At 33.8% G+C, this 22,598-nt stretch overlaps 1 protein-coding gene across 1 annotated transcript in view; it reads left to right on the top strand.

The window, feature by feature from the left end:
• LOC130623050 (acyl-CoA dehydrogenase family member 11-like) overlaps positions 1–22,598 on the top strand; it is a 67,764-nt gene extending 45,166 nt beyond the window's left edge. The window contains exon 16 of the mRNA XM_057438554.1: positions 1–22,598. This exon is cut by the window's left edge and continues 36,470 nt beyond it. The gene's annotated coding sequence lies outside the window, so the exon portion shown is untranslated.

The raw sequence follows: 22,598 nt of genomic DNA, 5'->3' as shown, positions 1-22,598 counted from the left end.
AATATGAGGAAGCCCACGCATGAATGAACTATTGTACAGGTAATTTCCGATTTCCATGCACCCACAAATAAAAGGCAGGAATATTTCAACGTAGGGTTGTTCTGAAAAATATTGGCATGGCAGATCCATTTATTATAATATAGATATGTACCCAACCGTTGTTTGACCCTTGTTCCTTTTCGGACCGGCAAGGTTTCCCCAGAGTCAGCAAAACTTTAAATGCTAGGTATCTTCTTTTCTAAACCAAAACCAATTTATTAAAATACATTGAAAATGAAAACATGCTCTAGTTATTTAACGTTGAATGAACATTTAAAATTGATGCTTAGTACCTCCCCCTTAAAGCAGCTTTCTCACAATGGCATCTCGAAACTCAATGACTTCTTTTTTGTTGAACTCAACTGGGATTTGCTGATTGCGCATAATCCACTCAGCCAACTAGATACAGCGAAATTTTAACTTTTTTTATTTTCGGAACTTACATAACATCCTTTAAAATTATCACAGTAACTTTATTTACCTTTGCGCAAAATATCCCACAAGATACACTGTCTTGTTATTTCGCGTGGGGAATCATTTGTAGAGGCCATAGTTTTTGTGAAAAAGATGATGTAACTTTTTGTAAACAAGAAATAAAAATTCTCTCAATAATAGTTAGCACCAAAAAAATTATCTTTTTTATTTAAAGTAAAGTATTCCTAATAATTTTTTTTAAAGTACCTTTAAGTACATATTTTCTTATCAGATAGGTGCTAAGATAATAAACGAAACCATGAGTTGGAAATTAGGAAATATATTTAAACTAATTGAAATAATTGATGGACTATCATACCGCCTATTACACTTACTTCCATTTATTTAGCACGCCATTCAACGCATCAACTTCTTCACCCATAGGATTAAGATAGCAAATCATAACTCATTTTCTCTTTGGGGAAAACCACTATTTGTGTCCAATGATAATTATTAATGTTACACGATATCAACATATCGAGCACCATCATTTCTTCCTGAAAGAATTAGCGTGAAAAAATTTAAAAGTTATTTAAGGCACCTTGCTAATATGATCGTTAGTATATTACACAATAAATTTATACATATGATATCTCGCGTGGCCTCTGGTAGATACGTTTCATCTGTGATCAATTCTGTGGGCGAACTAACTTTAATGTTTTTCTGAAACTAATTTTAAATCTCTGCATTATTATCCAATTAAATAAAGCAAATAGGCTTAAAATATTTCCTAACATCATTCACACTTGTTGCCACTATCTTTAAATATTCGAATACAACATCGTCACCAACGCTATCCTACAATGCTTCTTTCAGTTGGTAGGTTCGCATTTTTTGTTTTACAGGTGCCCAGCATGGATAGTATAATATTATTCCCAGGTTGCGCTTTCAACTTTGCGAAAACTATATGCCAATTAAAAATTGAAGTACATTTTTACAAGATAAGAACTAATCTATAGACTTACTGTCATTTGTACTAGCATTGACTTAACGCTAATTTCGTTTGCTAATTCTCGTTAAATCTTGCTAGGTAACCTCTGAACAACCTAGGGTTACCCAATTGTTACCCAATGATTACTCGTTGGTTACTCGTTGCTCCAAAACTTCCATAGCTTTACAAGGTCTTTCACACGTCCTTTACCTTTATGACCTTGTCAAAACGTTTCGACATGGAACCAATTGTTTTGTCCATAATTCTTGAAGGAAAATTCGAAAGTTTTCTCTTTACACGACGACAGAATTGCGCATATGTTTCTTTCTCCAGTCTTCTTTCCAAGGCATCTTTTTTAAGCTGGATATTAGCCAAATGAAAGACGATTTCAATGGGGATAAGGTCGGGTGAACGAGCTGGAATCTTAAGAAGTCTGCACCCTGTGTTGTTGACATTATAAAAACCGTCGCTGAGGTTTTTAATCCATACACAGGGTTTCTTAAAATGGTTTTATTCTTAATGTGGAGAGAATTTAAATCTTAATTTATAATTAGGAACACAATGGGAACATTCTTTCGATTGATTGAATGAAACTGTTGGAAGTGACATGGAGGGGAACTTGTTTTAGCACATTTACGCCAGAAAATGTCATTCAAGGTATCTAAGTAATAGTTAATTGAAATATTTTTAATTCTTTGAAGCAAAATATCACCAAGCAATAGATTTGCAAAAACTGGATGTGAGACATTATTCGTCTCAAGTTTTATGACATACAACTCAACACAAGGGAAGTTATAGGAGTAGATGATTTTTGCCCTATCCCCTCCACCACCACTATACTCGCCCCCTACACCCGGAATGGTGATTTCTGTGTATTTTTTATCAGTGCCCTTTTTGTTTTGTTTAAAGGGGTGCATAGTAAAAATAACATTATGCTAGGACCCTTTATTTAAAAATGTTTCATTCTGTAAAAACTTAACTGTTCGCCTGCAGGATAATCACCAAAATAAGTTAGCAAATTTTGGACGTTTTTTGTATAAAAAATCCTTGTGCCATGTTGCTGCTTTCCATGACTGTCGATCATTGCGACATTTCCATCTTCGAAAACGACTAAGCAAACAGCCATGTTTCGAACAATGACGACATGAGGTAAAGAATTGTTGCTTTCGGAAAATAAGCTTCCAAGATAAGCCTCAAATTTATCAAAACCAACTCCTTGTGTGAAGATTGCGTATTCCTTCATATCAATTTCCATATTGACATCCTCGGGGAAAGTAGAAATTGCCTCGAGAATATGAGGAAGCCCACGCATGAATGAACTATTGTACAGGTAATTTCCGATTTCCATGCACCCACAAATAAAAGGCAGGAATATTTCAACGTAGGGTTGTTCTGAAAAATATTGGCATGGCAGATCCATTTATTATAATATAGATATGTACCCAACCGTTGTTTGACCCTTGTTCCTTTTCGGACCGGCAAGGTTTCCCCAGAGTCAGCAAAACTTTAAATGCTAGGTATCTTCTTTTCTAAACCAAAACCAATTTATTAAAATACATTGAAAATGAAAACATGCTCTAGTTATTTAACGTTGAATGAACATTTAAAATTGATGCTTAGTACCTCCCCCTTAAAGCAGCTTTCTCACAATGGCATCTCGAAACTCAATGACTTCTTTTTTGTTGAACTCAACTGGGATTTGCTGATTGCGCATAATCCACTCAGCCAACTAGATACAGCGAAATTTTAACTTTTTTTATTTTCGGAACTTACATAACATCCTTTAAAATTATCACAGTAACTTTATTTACCTTTGCGCAAAATATCCCACAAGATACACTGTCTTGTTATTTCGCGTGGGGAATCATTTGTAGAGGCCATAGTTTTTGTGAAAAAGATGATGTAACTTTTTGTAAACAAGAAATAAAAATTCTCTCAATAATAGTTAGCACCAAAAAAATTATCTTTTTTATTTAAAGTAAAGTATTCCTAATAATTTTTTTTAAAGTACCTTTAAGTACATATTTTCTTATCAGATAGGTGCTAAGATAATAAACGAAACCACGAGTTGGAAATTAGGAAATATATTTAAACTAATTGAAATAATTGATGGACTATCATACCGCCTATTACACTTACTTCCATTTATTTAGCACGCCATTCAACGCATCAACTTCTTCACCCATAGGATTAAGATAGCAAATCATAACTCATTTTCTCTTTGGGGAAAACCACTATTTGTGTCCAATGATAATTATTAATGTTACACGATATCAACATATCGAGCACCATCATTTCTTCCTGAAAGAATTAGCGTGAAAAAATTTAAAAGTTATTTAAGGCACCTTGCTAATATGATCGTTAGTATATTACACAATAAATTTATACATATGATATCTCGCGTGGCCTCTGGTAGATACGTTTCATCTGTGATCAATTCTGTGGGCGAACTAACTTTAATGTTTTTCTGAAACTAATTTTAAATCTCTGCATTATTATCCAATTAAATAAAGCAAATAGGCTTAAAATATTTCCTAACATCATTCACACTTGTTGCCACTATCTTTAAATATTCGAATACAACATCGTCACCAACGCTATCCTACAATGCTTCTTTCAGTTGGTAGGTTCGCATTTTTTGTTTTACAGGTGCCCAGCATGGATAGTATAATATTATTCCCAGGTTGCGCTTTCAACTTTGCGAAAACTATATGCCAATTAAAAATTGAAGTACATTTTTACAAGATAAGAACTAATCTATAGACTTACTGTCATTTGTACTAGCATTGACTTAACGCTAATTTCGTTTGCTAATTCTCGTTAAATCTTGCTAGGTAACCTCTGAACAACCTAGGGTTACCCAATTGTTACCCAATGATTACTCGTTGGTTACTCGTTGCTCCAAAACTTCCATAGCTTTACAAGGTCTTTCACACGTCCTTTACCTTTATGACCTTGTCAAAACGTTTCGACATGGAACCAATTGTTTTGTCCATAATTCTTGAAGGAAAATTCGAAAGTTTTCTCTTTACACGACGACAGAATTGCGCATATGTTTCTTTCTCCAGTCTTCTTTCCAAGGCATCTTTTTTAAGCTGGATATTAGCCAAATGAAAGACGATTTCAATGGGGATAAGGTCGGGTGAACGAGCTGGAATCTTAAGAAGTCTGCACCCTGTGTTGTTGACATTATAAAAACCGTCGCTGAGGTTTTTAATCCATACACAGGGTTTCTTAAAATGGTTTTATTCTTAATGTGGAGAGAATTTAAATCTTAATTTATAATTAGGAACACAATGGGAACATTCTTTCGATTGATTGAATGAAACTGTTGGAAGTGACATGGAGGGGAACTTGTTTTAGCACATTTACGCCAGAAAATGTCATTCAAGGTATCTAAGTAATAGTTAATTGAAATATTTTTAATTCTTTGAAGCAAAATATCACCAAGCAATAGATTTGCAAAAACTGGATGTGAGACATTATTCGTCTCAAGTTTTATGACATACAACTCAACACAAGGGAAGTTATAGGAGTAGATGATTTTTGCCCTATCCCCTCCACCACCACTATACTCGCCCCCTACACCCGGAATGGTGATTTCTGTGTATTTTTTATCAGTGCCCTTTTTGTTTTGTTTAAAGGGGCGCATAGTAAAAATAACATTATACTAGGACCCTTTATTTAAAAATGTTTCATTCTGTAAAAACTTAACTGTTCGCCTGCAGGATAATCACCAAAATAAGTTAGCAAATTTTGGACGTTTTTTGTATAAAAAATCCTTGTGCCATGTTGCTGCTTTCCATGACTGTCGATCATTGCGACATTTCCATCTTCGAAAACGACTAAGCAAACAGCCATGTTTCGAACAATGACGACATGAGGTAAAGAATTGTTGCTTTCGGAAAATAAGCTTCCAAGAGAAGCCTCGAATTTATCAAAACCAACTCCTTGTGTGAAGATTGCGTATTCCTTCATATCAATTTCCATATTGACATCCTCGGGGAAAGTAGAAATTGCCTCGAGAATATGAGGGAGCCCACGCATGAATGAACTATTGTACAGGTAATTTCCGATTTCCATGCACCCACAAATAAAAGGCAGGAATATTTCAACGTAGGGTTGTTCTGAAAAATATTGGCATGGCAGATCCATTTATTATAATATAGATATGTACCCAACCGTTGTTTGACCCTTGTTCCTTTTTGGACCGGCAAGGTTTCCCCAGAGTCAGCAAAACTTTAAATGCTAGGTATCTTCTTTTCTAAACCAAAACCAATTTATTAAAATACATTGAAAATGAAAACATGCTCTAGTTATTTAACGTTGAATGAACATTTAAAATTGATGCTTAGTACCTCCCCCTTAAAGCAGCTTTCTCACAATGGCATCTCGAAACTCAATGACTTCTTTTTTGTTGAACTCAACTGGGATTTGCTGATTGCGCATAATCCACTCAGCCAACTAGATACAGCGAAATTTTAACTTTTTTTATTTTCGGAACTTACATAACATCCTTTAAAATTATCACAGTAACTTTATTTACCTTTGCGCAAAATATCCCACAAGATACACTGTCTTGTTATTTCGCGTGGGGAATCATTTGTAGAGGCCATAGTTTTTGTGAAAAAGATGATGTAACTTTTTGTAAACAAGAAATAAAAATTCTCTCAATAATAGTTAGCACCAAAAAAATTATCTTTTTTATTTAAAGTAAAGTATTCCTAATAATTTTTTTTAAAGTACCTTTAAGTACATATTTTCTTATCAGATAGGTGCTAAGATAATAAACGAAACCATGAGTTGGAAATTAGGAAATATATTTAAACTAATTGAAATAATTGATGGACTATCATACCGCCTATTACACTTACTTCCATTTATTTAGCACGCCATTCAACGCATCAACTTCTTCACCCATAGGATTAAGATAGCAAATCATAACTCATTTTCTCTTTGGGGAAAACCACTATTTGTGTCCAATGATAATTATTAATGTTACACGATATCAACATATCGAGCACCATCATTTCTTCCTGAAAGAATTAGCGTGAAAAAATTTAAAAGTTATTTAAGGCACCTTGCTAATATGATCGTTAGTATATTACACAATAAATTTATACATATGATATCTCGCGTGGCCTCTGGTAGATACGTTTCATCTGTGATCAATTCTGTGGGCGAACTAACTTTAATGTTTTTCTGAAACTAATTTTAAATCTCTGCATTATTATCCAATTAAATAAAGCAAATAGGCTTAAAATATTTCCTAACATCATTCACACTTGTTGCCACTATCTTTAAATATTCGAATACAACATCGTCACCAACGCTATCCTACAATGCTTCTTTCAGTTGGTAGGTTCGCATTTTTTGTTTTACAGGTGCCCAGCATGGATAGTATAATATTATTCCCAGGTTGCGCTTTCAACTTTGCGAAAACTATATGCCAATTAAAAATTGAAGTACATTTTTACAAGATAAGAACTAATCTATAGACTTACTGTCATTTGTACTAGCATTGACTTAACGCTAATTTCGTTTGCTAATTCTCGTTAAATCTTGCTAGGTAACCTCTGAACAACCTAGGGTTACCTAATTGTTACCCAATGATTACTCGTTGGTTACTCGTTGCTCCAAAACTTCCATAGCTTTACAAGGTCTTTCACACGTCCTTTACCTTTATGACCTTGTCAAAACGTTTCGACATGGAACCAATTGTTTTGTCCATAATTCTTGAAGGAAAATTCGAAAGTTTTCTCTTTACACGACGACAGAATTGCGCATATGTTTCTTTCTCCAGTCTTCTTTCCAAGGCATCTTTTTTAAGCTGGATATTAGCCAAATGAAAGACGATTTCAATGGGGATAAGGTCGGGTGAACGAGCTGGAATCTTAAGAAGTCTGCACCCTGTGTTGTTGACATTATAAAAACCGTCGCTGAGGTTTTTAATCCATACACAGGGTTTCTTAAAATGGTTTTATTCTTAATGTGGAGAGAATTTAAATCTTAATTTATAATTAGGAACACAATGGGAACATTCTTTCGATTGATTGAATGAAACTGTTGGAAGTGACATGGAGGGGAACTTGTTTTAGCACATTTACGCCAGAAAATGTCATTCAAGGTATCTAAGTAATAGTTAATTGAAATATTTTTAATTCTTTGAAGCAAAATATCACCAAGCAATAGATTTGCAAAAACTGGATGTGAGACATTATTCGTCTCAAGTTTTATGACATACAACTCAACACAAGGGAAGTTATAGGAGTAGATGATTTTTGCCCTATCCCCTCCACCACCACTATACTCGCCCCCTACACCCGGAATGGTGATTTCTGTGTATTTTTTATCAGTGCCCTTTTTGTTTTGTTTAAAGGGGCGCATAGTAAAAATAACATTATACTAGGACCCTTTATTTAAAAATGTTTCATTCTGTAAAAACTTAACTGTTCGCCTGCAGGATAATCACCAAAATAAGTTAGCAAATTTTGGACGTTTTTTGTATAAAAAATCCTTGTGCCATGTTGCTGCTTTCCATGACTGTCGATCATTGCGACATTTCCATCTTCGAAAACGACTAAGCAAACAGCCATGTTTCGAACAATGACGACATGAGGTAAAGAATTGTTGCTTTCGGAAAATAAGCTTCCAAGAGAAGCCTCGAATTTATCAAAACCAACTCCTTGTGTGAAGATTGCGTATTCCTTCATATCAATTTCCATATTGACATCCTCGGGGAAAGTAGAAATTGCCTCGAGAATATGAGGGAGCCCACGCATGAATGAACTATTGTACAGGTAATTTCCGATTTCCATGCACCCACAAATAAAAGGCAGGAATATTTCAACGTAGGGTTGTTCTGAAAAATATTGGCATGGCAGATCCATTTATTATAATATAGATATGTACCCAACCGTTGTTTGACCCTTGTTCCTTTTTGGACCGGCAAGGTTTCCCCACAGTCAGCAAAACTTTAAATGCTAGGTATCTTCTTTTCTAAACCAAAACCAATTTATTAAAATACATTGAAAATGAAAACATGCTCTAGTTATTTAACGTTGAATGAACATTTGAAATTGATGCTTAGTACCTCCCCCTTAAAGCAGTTTTCTCACAATGGCATCTCGAAACTCAATGACTTCTTTTTTGTTGAACTCAACTGGGATTTGCTGATTGCGCATAATCCACTCAGCCAACTAGATACAGCGAAATTTTAACTTTTTTTATTTTCGGAACTTACATAACATCCTTTAAAATTATCACAGTAACTTTATTTACCTTTGCGCAAAATATCCCACAAGATACACTGTCTTGTTATTTCGCGTGGGGAATCATTTGTAGAGGCCATAGTTTTTGTGAAAAAGATGATGTAACTTTTTGTAAACAAGAAATAAAAATTCTCTCAATAATAGTTAGCACCAAAAAAATTATCTTTTTTATTTAAAGTAAAGTATTCCTAATAATTTTTTTTAAAGTACCTTTAAGTACATATTTTCTTATCAGATAGGTGCTAAGATAATAAACGAAACCATGAGTTGGAAATTAGGAAATATATTTAAACTAATTGAAATAATTGATGGACTATCATACCGCCTATTACACTTACTTCCATTTATTTAGCACGCCATTCAACGCATCAACTTCTTCACCCATAGGATTAAGATAGCAAATCATAACTCATTTTCTCTTTGGGGAAAACCACTATTTGTGTCCAATGATAATTATTAATGTTACACGATATCAACATATCGAGCACCATCATTTCTTCCTGAAAGAATTAGCGTGAAAAAATTTAAAAGTTATTTAAGGCACCTTGCTAATATGATCGTTAGTATATTAGACAATAAATTTATACATATGATATCTCGCGTGGCCTCTGGTAGATACGTTTCATCTGTGATCAATTCTGTGGGCGAAGTTTTTCTGAAACTAATTTTAAATCTCTGCATTATTATCCAATTAAATAAAGCAAATAGGCTTAAAATATTTCCTTACATCATTCACACTTGTTGCCACTATCTTTAAATATTCGAATACAACATCGTCACCAACGCTATCCTACAATGCTTCTTTCAGTTGGTAGGTTCGCATTTTTTGTTTTACAGGTGCCCAGCATGGATAGTATAATATTATTCCCAGGTTGCGCTTTCAACTTTGCGAAAACTATATGCCAATTAAAAATTGAAGTACATTTTTACAAGATAAGAACTAATCTATAGACTTACTGTCATTTGTACTAGCATTGACTTAACGCTAATTTCGTTTGCTAATTCTTGTTAAATCTTGCTAGGTAACCTCTGAACAACCTAGGGTTACCCAGTTGTTACCCAATGATTACTCGTTGGTTACTCGTTGCTCCAAAACTTCCATAGCTTTACAAGGTCTTTCACACGTCCTTTACCTTTATGACCTTGTCAAAACGTTTCGACATGGAACCAATTGTTTTGTCCATAATTCTTGAAGGAAAATTCGAAAGTTTTCTCTTTACACGACGAAAGAATTGCACATATGTTTCTTTCTCCAGTGTTCTTTCCATGGAATCTTTTTTAAGCTGGATATTAGCCAAGTGAAAGACGTTTTCAATGGGGATAAGGTCGGGTGAACGAGCTGGAATCTTAAAAAGTCCGCACCCTGTGTTGTTGACATTATAAAACCGTCGCTGATGTTTTTAATCTAACACAGGTTTTCTTAGATTTTACGGATGTTTTCCACTCACAAATTGACTTTTTTTTTAGCGTTTTGAATGTTTTCGCTAATAAGTATTTGTGTCCTCTCATAGCGTTCATACACCGGCACAGTAAATAATTCATGCAGAGTTTAATCGGTGAGAATGTCACGTCACAAACTCAGACTTACGATATCTGTCTGCAATATAAATGTTGTTCACATTATATAAGAACTGTCGTTGATGTTTTTAATCCATACACAGGGTTTCTTAAAATGGTTTTATTCTTAATGTGGAGAGAATTTAAATCTTAATTTACTAGCCATAGTTACCACTAATGCGCCCCGAATTACTAATAACGATTTCAAACATTCAAATTTAGAACGGGATTTAAAATTAAAATGGAAAATGGTTGACGTTTGAAATCTATAAAAACTGCAGTGTTAGAACTTATTATTTTCGTTATTTTCACATTTGGCTAAGGCTCTATCTATAAAGTTAGATCTTGATTAAATATATGTACACTTTAAACGCCTCTAGCCTTCTTGTTGTGTAATTTCACGTAATCATTGCTTTTGATTTTTGGTTAAAATTCGTTCAAAAGACTTACGCATACATTTATGACTTATCCAAACTCCAAAAATTCTTGTGCTGTAATAACAAATTGTGTCTGAAAGCTATTCTGCTGAAACATTTTCCGCCAAATATGACGAATATGATAGAAATGCAGTACGGAATTGCATAGAGGCTTGTGAATAAGCTTATTGCCCAGGGGAAAATTTTTAAATAAGAAGCCCTGCGACTTGAAGATTTCCGTCATTAGCCTAAAAGATTCTGAAATTTGAAGTAGACTTTAAAACGGAGAACAATGGGGTATATAAACACATCATAAGTATCCTAATTCTCAATTATTATTGCGTAAAATACAACTTGATAAATAAAAAATAATTTTTTTTTTACATATATATAGTATATATTCTAAAACAATAGTTAAAACTTTAACTGGATTTTTTTATAACTGATCTCGAAAATTCCAGGATGCAGGATTGCTATGTATGAACTTCACGATTCGAATATATATAATAACTTCTGAACAATTTCAATTTCAATGAATTATTACTCTGTTAAGTTACCAATAAAATCCTTAAAAATTTCTCTCGTTGAAGATTTTTCGAAACTGCTGATGGTGCATGGTTTCATAACAAATGATCTGAAAAAGAAAGTATATTTAAAATTGAGAAAGAAGAATACAATTTTACCAGAACTGAATTAATACTAGGTTGTTTAATTATTGTCTACTTATCTGATTTAAAGTTAGAATTTATTAAAAAGATACAAATCAATGCCATGTGATACACAAAAGGTATACTATATAAATAAAAATATATATATAAATTTAGTCAAGCTGGCTTTGATATAATTGTTAAACAAGTATAATATTAAGCAGGCGATACAAGATTTTCAAACCTGTGGACAATACAGGACTTATTTTGTTGAAATCGATTTATTGAATTTTACAAATTTGATTGTTTATTATCGAGGAAATTGATTGGTCATTGTTTTCGAATTGAATTGAACAAGTTGATACAAAAAAGGGTAGACACTCAATTAATAAATTTGTCAGATTTGATAAATCAACAACATCATTTATAATTTCAAGAAAAAACATAAAAAAGGGAAGAAAACAAAGAAACCTGTAACATACTGTGGGTAGCGTCTAGTTGTACTGCAAGGGCTAACTATGTTATGTTATTGGTTAATTTATCAGTTCAACTTGACTGTTCCGTGCAATGAACAACAATATTTTTTCATGATTCAACAAATATCTTTTTATATATATTCTTGCGGTCTGATTCGTGTCAACCAATCACGGGCAGCCATTATGAAATGGGGTACAAATGCCGTAATTAATGTTTTTGTGGTGAAATCTTCATAAATACAATACTGGATTTTTCAAGGAATTCTTTTTTTTTTAGTCAAATCTTTAATATGTTTTAGATACTGCTTAATTTTTGCCATTTTGCGACATTTTAACGACGTTTTACTTGTAAATTCTGTTTAAGTAAGGTTGCTACTTTGAAGGTTTGACCGTGAAAAGTCCACTTTGTTCTCCATCGGATAGCAACGAAGGAGAACATCCTGACCGCAAGAATACATGATAGCAGCCTCACAAAGGTTCCTTTAGAAGTTATTTTACTCACCCAAAACGCCTATACTTTTTACGGTGTATGTGGCTTATCAGCACCCTCGTTGATAAAATTACACAGGGCAGGATAAAAGTTTTTTGTTGCTTCTGAAAAAAGGGACTCTAATGAAAGCACTATTTTGTGCAGTTCTAGCTTAATAGCTGTAGTACAAGTGAGAGTAGTTTTACGACTATTAACTTATAAAATGCAAGAATTTAAAAATAAGTATTTAGCTCCCTAGCTACATCATTAAAGCTATTACGACAAGCCAGACCATCGGGAAGGGAAGACCAACAAAATGCAAGCAGTTTTAGTCATGGCCATACACGGAATGTTCTGTTCTTGATTGACTTTAAATTGTGATGCATTTATAAATTGCGGCCTTTGGATCAACGCCATAAACCGTTCTGAGTTTAATTTCATATAAAATATAAGTAATCCTTCTACTTACTGTTAACAAGTTTCGAAACAACTTGAACAAAGAAAAACAAACCTTTTCTTGAAGATAAATTCACGTGGGCTGCAGTGACATTTAAGCATATTAAACGAGACAATATTACAAAGCTTTAAATTAACATAACAAAAGAATCTCGATTAATATTTTTTATGGCACTCAAATCTTCAGAGACAACAAAGAAACCGAGACAAGATAAGTTTTGCTCGATCAGTGTTATTTTTGTCTTGATGGTACCAAACACACAGGTTGTGTTATATCAAACCTAGGTTGGATGTTCGAGCCGAAGTTCCCCCGCGAAGTTGAGAGTAAGAAAAAAACTTCTCCCATACATAAAACAAACACTATATACCCGCGGTCCACTAAATGTGCGCCCCTTCGGCGGGGCGCAATAATTAGGAACACAATGGGAACTTCTTTCAATTGATTGAATGAAACTGTTGAAAGTGACATGGAGGGGAACTTGTTTTAGCACATCTACGCCAGAAAATGTCATTCAAGGTATCTAAGTAATAGTTAATTGAAATATTTTTAATTGTTTCAAGCAAAATATCGCCAAGCAATAAATTTGCAAAAACTGGATGTGAGACATTATTCGTCCCAAGTTTTATGACATACAACTCAACACAAGGGAAGTTATAGGAGTAGATGATTTTTGCCCTATCCCCTCCACCACCACTATACTCGCCCCCTACACCCGGAATGGTGATTTCTGTGTATTTTTTATCAGTGCCCTTTTTGTTTTGTTTAAAGGGGCGCATAGTAAAAATAACATTATACTAGGACCCTTTATTTAAAAATGTTTCATTCTGTAAAAACTTAACTGTTCGCCTGCAGGATAATCACCAAAATAAGTTAGCAAATTTCGGACGTTTTTTGTATAAAAATCTTCGCGCCATGTTGCTGCTTTCCATGACTGTCGATCATTGCGACATTTCCATCTTCGAAAACGACGAAGCAAACAGCCATGTTTCGAACCATGACGACATAAGGTAAAGAATTGTTGCTTTCGGAAAATAAGCTTCGAATTTATCAAAACCAACTCCTTGTGTGAAGATTGCGTATTCCTTCATATCAATTTCCATATTGACATCCTCGGAGAAAGTAGAAATTGCCTCGAGAATATGAGGGAGCCCACGCATGGATGAACTACTGTACAGGTAATTTCCAATTTCCATGCACCCACAAATAAAAGGCCGGAATATTTCAACGAAGGGTTGTTCTGACAAATATTGCCATGGCAGATCCATATATTATAATATAGGTATGTACCCAACGATCCGTTGTTTGACCCTTGTTCCTTTTCGGACCAGCAAGGTTTCCCCAAAGTTAGCAAAACTTTAAATGCTAGGTATCTTCTTTTTCTAAACCAAAACCATTTTATTAAAATTCATTGAAAATGGAAACATGCTCTAGTTATATAACGTTGACTGAACATTTAAAATTGATGCTTAGTACCTCCCCCTTGAAGCAGATTTCACACAATGGCATCTCGAAACTCAATGACTTCAATCCACTCAGCCAACTAGATACAGCAAAATTTTAACTTTTTTTATTTCTGGAACTTACATAACATCCTGTAAAATTATCACAGTAACTTTATTTACCTTAGCGCAAAATATCCCACAAGATACACTGTCTTGTTGTTTCGCGTGAGGAATCGTTTGTAGAAGCCATGGTTTTTGTGAAGAAGATGATGTAACTTTTTGTAAACAAGAAATAAAAATTCTCTCAATAATAGTTAGCACACCAAAAAAAATTATCTTTTTCATTTAAAGTAAAGTATTCTTAATATTATTTTTTTTGACATGACCTTTAAGTACATTTTTCCTTACCAGATAGGCCCTAAGATAAGAAACGAAACCATGAGTTGCAAATTAGGAATTATATTGAAACTAATTATAATTATTGATGGACTATCATACCGCCTGTTAAACTTAATTCCGTTTATTTAGCACGCCATTCAACGCATCAACTTCTTCACCTATAGGATTAAGATAGCAAATCATAACTCATTTTCTCTTTGGGGAAAACCGCTTTTAGTGTTCAATGATAATTATTAATGTTACACGATATCAACACATCGAGCGCCATCAGTTCTTCCTGAAAAAATTAGCGTGAAAAAATTTAAAAGTTATTTAAGGCACTTTGCTAATATGATCGTTAGTATATTAGACAATAAATTTATACATATGATATCTCGTGTGGCCTCTTGTAGATACGTTTTATCTGCGATCAACTCTTCGGGGCGAATGTTTTTCTGAAACTAATTTTAAATCTCTGCATTAATATCCAATTAAATAAAGCAAATAGGCTTAAAATATTTCCTTACATCATTCACACTTGTTGCCACTATCTTTAAATATTCGAATACAACATCGTCATTAACGCTATCCTTCAATGCTTCTTTCAGTTGGTAGGTTCGCATTTTTGTTTTACAGGTGCCCAGCATGGATAGTATAATATTATTCCCAGGTTGCGCTTTCAACTTTGCGCAAAATATATGCCAATTAAAAATTAAAGTACATTTTTGCAAGATAAGAAATAATCTATAGACTTACTGTCATTTGTACTAGCATTGACTTAACGCTAATTTCGTTTGCTAATTACTCGTTAAATCTTGCTAGGTAACCTCTGACCAACGTACGGTTACCCAATTGTTACCCAATCATTACTCGTTGGTTACTCGTTGCTCCAAAACTTCTACAGCTTTACAAGGTCTTTCACACGTCCTTTACCTTTATGACCTTGTCAACACGTTTCGACATGGAACCAGTTGTTTTGTTGATAACTCTCGAAGGATAATTCAAAAGTTTTCTCTTTACACAACGACAGAATTGCACATATGTTTCTTTCTCCAGTCTTCTTTCCAAGGCATCTTTTTTAAGCTGGATATTAGCCAAATGAAAGACGATTTCAATGGGGATAAGGTCGGGTGAACGAGCTGGAATCTTAAGAAGTCTGCACCCTGTGTTGTTGACATTATAAAAACCGTCGCTGAGGTTTTTAATCCATACACAGGATTTCTTAAAATGGTTTTATTCTTAATGTGGAGAGAATTTAAATCTTAATTTATAATTAGGAACACAATGGGAACATTCTTTCGATTGATTGAATGAAACTGTTGGAAGTGACATGGAGGGGAACTTGTTTTAGCACATTTACGCCAGAAAATGTCATTCAAGGTATCTAAGTAATAGTTAATTGAAATATTTTTAATTCTTTGAAGCAAAATATCACCAAGCAATAGATTTGCAAAAACTGGATGTGAGACATTATTCGTCTCAAGTTTTATGACATACAACTCAACACAAGGGAAGTTATAGGAGTAGATGATTTTTGCCCTATCCCCTCCACCACCACTATACTCGCCCCCTACACCCGGAATGGTGATTTCTGTGTATTTTTTATCAGTGCCCTTTTTGTTTTGTTTAAGGGGGCGCATAGTAAAAACAACATTATACTAGGACCTTTTATTTAAAAATGTTTCATTCTGTAAAAGTCTAACTGTTTGCCTGCAGGATAATCACCAAAATAAGTTAGCAAATTTCTTACGTTTTTTGTATAAAAAGTCCTTGCGCCTGTTGCTGCTTTCCATGACTGTCGATCATTGCGACATTTCCATCTTCGAAAACGACGAAGCAAACAGCCATGTTTCGAACCATGACGACATAAGGTAAAGAATTGTTGCTTTCGGAAAATAAGCTTCCAAAAGGGGCTTCGAATTTATCAAAACCAACTTCTTGTGTGAAGATTACGTATTCCTTCATATCAATTTCCATATTGACATCCTCGGGGAAAGTAGAAATTGCCTCGAGAATATGAGGGAGCCCACGCATGAATGAACTATTGTACAGGTAATTTCCGATTTCCATGCACCCACAAATAAAAGGCAGGAATATTTCAACGTAGGGTTGTTCTGAAAAATATTGGCATGGCAGATCCATTTATTATAATATAGATATGTACCCAACCGTTGTTTGACCCTTGTTCCTTTTTGGACCGGCAAGGTTTCCCCAGAGTCAGCAAAACTTTAAATGCTAGGTATCTTCTTTTCTAAACCAAAACCAATTTATTAAAATACATTGAAAATGAAAACATGCTCTAGTTATTTAACGTTGAATGAACATTTAAAATTGATGCTTAGTACCTCCCCCTTAAAGCAGCTTTCTCACAATGGCATCTCGAAACTCAATGACTTCTTTTTTGTTGAACTCAACTGAGATTTGCTGATTGCGCATAATCCACTCAGCCAACTAGATACAGCGAAATTTTAGCTTTTTTTATTTTCGGAACTTACATAACATCCTTTAAAATTATCACAGTAACTTTATTTACCTTTGCGCAAAATATCCCACAAGATACACTGTCTTGTTATTTCGCGTAGGGAATCATTTGTAGAGGCCATAGTTTTTGTGAAAAAGATGATGTAACTTTTTGTAAACAAGAAATAAAAATTCTCTCAATAATAGTTAGCACCAAAAAAATTATCTTTTTTATTTAAAGTAAAGTATTCCTAATAATTTTTTTTAAAGTACCTTTAAGTACATATTTTCTTATCAGATAGGTGCTAAGATAATAAACGAAACCATGAGTTGGAAATTAGGAAATATATTTAAACTAATTGAAATAATTGATGGACTATCATACCGCCTATTACACTTACTTCCATTTATTTAGCACGCCATTCAACGCATCAACTTCTTCACCCATAGGATTAAGATAGCAAATCATAACTCATTTTCTCTTTGGGGAAAACCACTGTTTGTGTCCAATGATAATTATTAATGTTACACGATATCAACATATCGAGCACCATCATTTCTTCCTGAAAGAATTAGCGTGAAAAAATTTAAAAGTTATTTAAGGCACCTTGCTAATATGATCGTTAGTATATTAGACAATAAATTTATACATATGATATCTCGCGTGGCCTCTGGTAGATACGTTTCATCTGTGATCAATTCTGTGGGCGAAGTTTTTCTGAAACTAATTTTAAATCTCTGCATTATTATCCAATTAAATAAAGCAAATAGGCTTAAAATATTTCCTTACATCATTCACACTTGTTGCCACTATCTTTAAATATTCGAATACAACATCGTCACCAACGCTATCCTACAATGCTTCTTTCAGTTGGTAGGTTCGCATTTTTTGTTTTACAGGTGCCCAGCATGGATAGTATAATATTATTCCCAGGTTGCGCTTTCAACTTTGCGAAAACTATATGCCAATTAAAAATTGAAGTACATTTTTACAAGATAAGAACTAATCTATAGACTTACTGTCATTTGTACTAGCATTGACTTAACGCTAATTTCGTTTGCTAATTCTTGTTAAATCTTGCTAGGTAACCTCTGAACAACCTAGGGTTACCCAGTTGTTACCCAATGATTACTCGTTGGTTACTCGTTGCTCCAAAACTTCCATAGCTTTACAAGGTCTTTCACACGTCCTTTACCTTTATGACCTTGTCAAAACGTTTCGACATGGAACCAATTGTTTTGTCCATAATTCTTGAAGGAAAATTCGAAAGTTTTCTCTTTACACGACGAAAGAATTGCACATATGTTTCTTTCTCCAGTGTTCTTTCCATGGAATCTTTTTTAAGCTGGATATTAGCCAAGTGAAAGACGTTTTCAATGGGGATAAGGTCGGGTGAACGAGCTGGAATCTTAAAAAGTCCGCACCCTGTGTTGTTGACATTATAAAACCGTCGCTGATGTTTTTAATCTAACACAGGTTTTCTTAGATTTTACGGATGTTTTCCACTCACAAATTGACTTTTTTTTTAGCGTTTTGAATGTTTTCGCTAATAAGTATTTGTGTCCTCTCATAGCGTTCATACACCGGCACAGTAAATAATTCATGCAGAGTTTAATCGGTGAGAATGTCACGTCACAAACTCAGACTTACGATATCTGTCTGCAATATAAATGTTGTTCACATTATATAAGAACTGTCGTTGATGTTTTTAATCCATACACAGGGTTTCTTAAAATGGTTTTATTCTTAATGTGGAGAGAATTTAAATCTTAATTTACTAGCCATAGTTACCACTAATGCGCCCCGAATTACTAATAACGATTTCAAACATTCAAATTTAGAACGGGATTTAAAATTAAAATGGAAAATGGTGGACGTTTGAAATCTATAAAAACTGCAGTGTTAGAACTTATTATTTTCGTTATTTTCACATTTGGCTAAGGCTCTATCTATAAAGTTAGATCTTGATTAAATATATGTACACTTTAAACGCCTCTAGCCTTCTTGTTGTGTAATTTCACGTAATCATTGCTTTTGATTTTTGGTTAAAATTCGTTCAAAAGACTTACGCATACATTTATGACTTATCCAAACTCCAAAAATTCTTGTGCTGTAATAACAAATTGTGTCTGAAAGCTATTCTGCTGAAACATTTTCCGCCAAATATGACGAATATGATAGAAATGCAGTACGGAATTGCATAGAGGCTTGTGAATAAGCTTATTGCCCAGGGGAAAATTTTTAAATAAGAAGCCCTGCGACTTGAAGATTTCCGTCATTAGCCTAAAAGATTCTGTGGGGTATATAAACACATCATAAGTATCCTAATTCTCAATTATTATTGCGTAAAATACAACTTTTTTTTTACATATATGTAGTATATATTCTAAAACAATAGTTAAAACTTTAACTGGATTTTTTTATAACTGATCTCGAAAATTCCAGGATGCAGGATTGCTATGTATGAACTTCACGATTCGAATATATATAATAACTTCTGAACAATTTCAATTTCAATGAATTATTACTCTGTTAAGTTACCAATAAAATCCTTAAAAATTTCTCTTGTTGAAGATTTTTCGAAACTGCTGATGGTGCATGGTTTCATAACAAATGATCTGAAAAAGAAAGTATATTTAAAATTGAGAAAGAAGAATACAATTTTACCAGAACTGAATTAATACTAGGTTGTTTAATTATTGTCTACTTATCTGATTTAAAGTTAGAATTTATTAAAAAGATACAAATCAATGCCATGTGATACACAAAAGGTATACTATATAAATAAAAATATATATATAAATTTAGTCAAGCTGGCTTTGATATAATTGTTAAACAAGTATAATATTAAGCAGGCGATACAAGATTTTCAAACCTGTGGACAATACAGGACTTATTTTGTTGAAATCGATTTATTGAATTTTACAAATTTGATTGTTTATTATCGAGGAAATTGATTGGTCATTGTTTTCGAATTGAATTGAACAAGTTGATACAAAAAAGGGTAGACACTCAATTAATAAATTTGTCAGATTTGATAAATCAACAACATCATTTATAATTTCAAGAAAAAACATAAAAAAGGGAAGAAAACAAAGAAACCTGTAACATACTGTGGGTAGCGTCTAGTTGTACTGCAAGGGCTAACTATGTTATGTTATTGGTTAATTTATCAGTTCAACTTGAATGTTCCGTGCAATGAACAACAATATTTTTTCATGATTCAACAAATATCTTTTTATATATATTCTTGCGGTCTGATTCGTGTCAACCAATCACGGGCAGCCATTATGAAATGGGGTACAAATGCCGTAATTAATGTTTTTGTGGTGAAATCTTCATAAATACAATACTGGATTTTTCAAGGAATTCTTTTTTTTTTAGTCAAATCTTTAATATGTTTTAGATACTGCTTAATTTTTGCCATTTTGCGACATTTTAACGACGTTTTACTTGTAAATTCTGTTTAAGTAAGGTTGCTACTTTGAAGGTTTGACCGTGAAAAGTCCACTTTGTTCTCCATCGGATAGCAACGAAGGAGAACATCCTGACCGCAAGAATACATGATAGCAGCCTCACAAAGGTTCCTTTAGAAGTTATTTTACTCACCCAAAACGCCTATACTTTTTACGGTGTATGTGGCTTATCAGCACCCTCGTTGATAAAATTACACAGGGCAGGATAAAAGTTTTTTGTTGCTTCTGAAAAAAGGGACTCTAATGAAAGCACTATTTTGTGCAGTTCTAGCTTAATAGCTGTAGTACAAGTGAGAGTAGTTTTACGACTATTAACTTATAAAATGCAAGAATTTAAAAATAAGTATTTAGCTCCCTAGCTACATCATTAAAGCTATTACGACAAGCCAGACCATCGGGAAGGGAAGACCAACAAAATGCAAGCAGTTTTAGTCATGGCCATACACGGAATGTTCTGTTCTTGATTGACTTTAAATTGTGATGCATTTATAAATTGCGGCCTTTGGATCAACGCCATAAACCGTTCTGAGTTTAATTTCATATAAAATATAAGTAATCCTTCTACTTACTGTTAACAAGTTTCGAAACAACTTGAACAAAGAAAAACAAACCTTTTCTTGAAGATAAATTCACGTGGGCTGCAGTGACATTTAAGCATATTAAACGAGACAATATTACAAAGCTTTAAATTAACATAACAAAAGAATCTCGATTAATATTTTTTATGGCACTCAAATCTTCAGAGACAACAAAGAAACCGAGACAAGATAAGTTTTGCTCGATCAGTGTTATTTTTGTCTTGATGGTACCAAACACACAGGTTGTGTTATATCAAACCTAGGTTGGATGTTCGAGCCGAAGTTCCCCCGCGAAGTTGAGAGTAAGAAAAAAACTTCTCCCATACATAAAACAAACACTATATACCCGCGGTCCACTAAATGTGCGCCCCTTCGGCGGGGCGCAATAATTAGGAACACAATGGGAACTTCTTTCAATTGATTGAATGAAACTGTTGAAAGTGACATGGAGGGGAACTTGTTTTAGCACATCTACGCCAGAAAATGTCATTCAAGGTATCTAAGTAATAGTTAATTGAAATATTTTTAATTCTTTGAAGCAAAATATCGCCAAGCAATAAATTTGCAAAAACTGGATGTGAGACATTATTCGTCCCAAGTTTTATGACATACAACTCAACACAAGGGAAGTTATAGGAGTAGATGATTTTTGCCCTATCCCTTCCACCACCACTATACTCGCCCCCTACACCCGGAATGGTGATTTCTGTGTATTTTTTATCAGTGCCCTTTTTGTTTTGTTTAAAGTGGCGCATAGTAAAAACAACATTATACTAGGACCTTTTATTTAAAAATGTTTCATTCTGTAAAAATCTAACTGTTCGCCTGCAGGATAATCACCAAAATAAGTTAGCAAATTTCGGACGTTTTTTGTATAAAAAATCCTTGCGCCTGTTGCTGCTTTCCATGACTGTCGATCATTGCGACATTTCCATCTTCGAAAACGACAAAGCAAACAGCCATGTTTTGAACCATGACGACATAAGGTAAAGAATTGTTGCTTTCGGAAAATAAGCTTCCAAAAGGGGCTTCGAATTTATCAAAACCAACTTCTTGTGTGAAGATTGCGTATTCCTTCATATCAATTTCCATATTGACATCCTCGGGGAAAGTAGAAATTACCTCGAGAATATGAGGGAGCCCACGCATGGATGAACTACTGTACAGGTAATTTCCGATTTCCATGCACCCACAAATAAAAGGCAGGAATATTTCAACGAAGGGTTGTTCTGAAAAATATTGCCATGGCAGATCCATTTATTATACAACACATTCTCTCTGCAAATTGTACATATATGGTAGAAGTGACCATATAGTAAATTCTACTGAATTGGTATAAATACCAAATCCCGTTTCTACTAGTACAGTAGATGTTGAATTCTACTGTATTTGTACAATTACTGTGTGTGAGGGAAAAAATGGTAGCAGTCACAGTGTAGTGAATGTGAATAAATCAGTTGCCAATGGATAAAATCAAAAGCTAGCTAGCTTTGTTTTTGACAGTTAATTTAGCTAAGTATTGGAAA

This window comes from Hydractinia symbiolongicarpus, chromosome 13 (assembly GCF_029227915.1).
Source record: "Hydractinia symbiolongicarpus strain clone_291-10 chromosome 13, HSymV2.1, whole genome shotgun sequence".
In the NCBI taxonomy this organism is placed as follows: Eukaryota; Metazoa; Cnidaria; class Hydrozoa; order Anthoathecata; family Hydractiniidae; genus Hydractinia; species Hydractinia symbiolongicarpus.
This window is presented reverse-complemented; position numbering and strand designations above follow the sequence as displayed.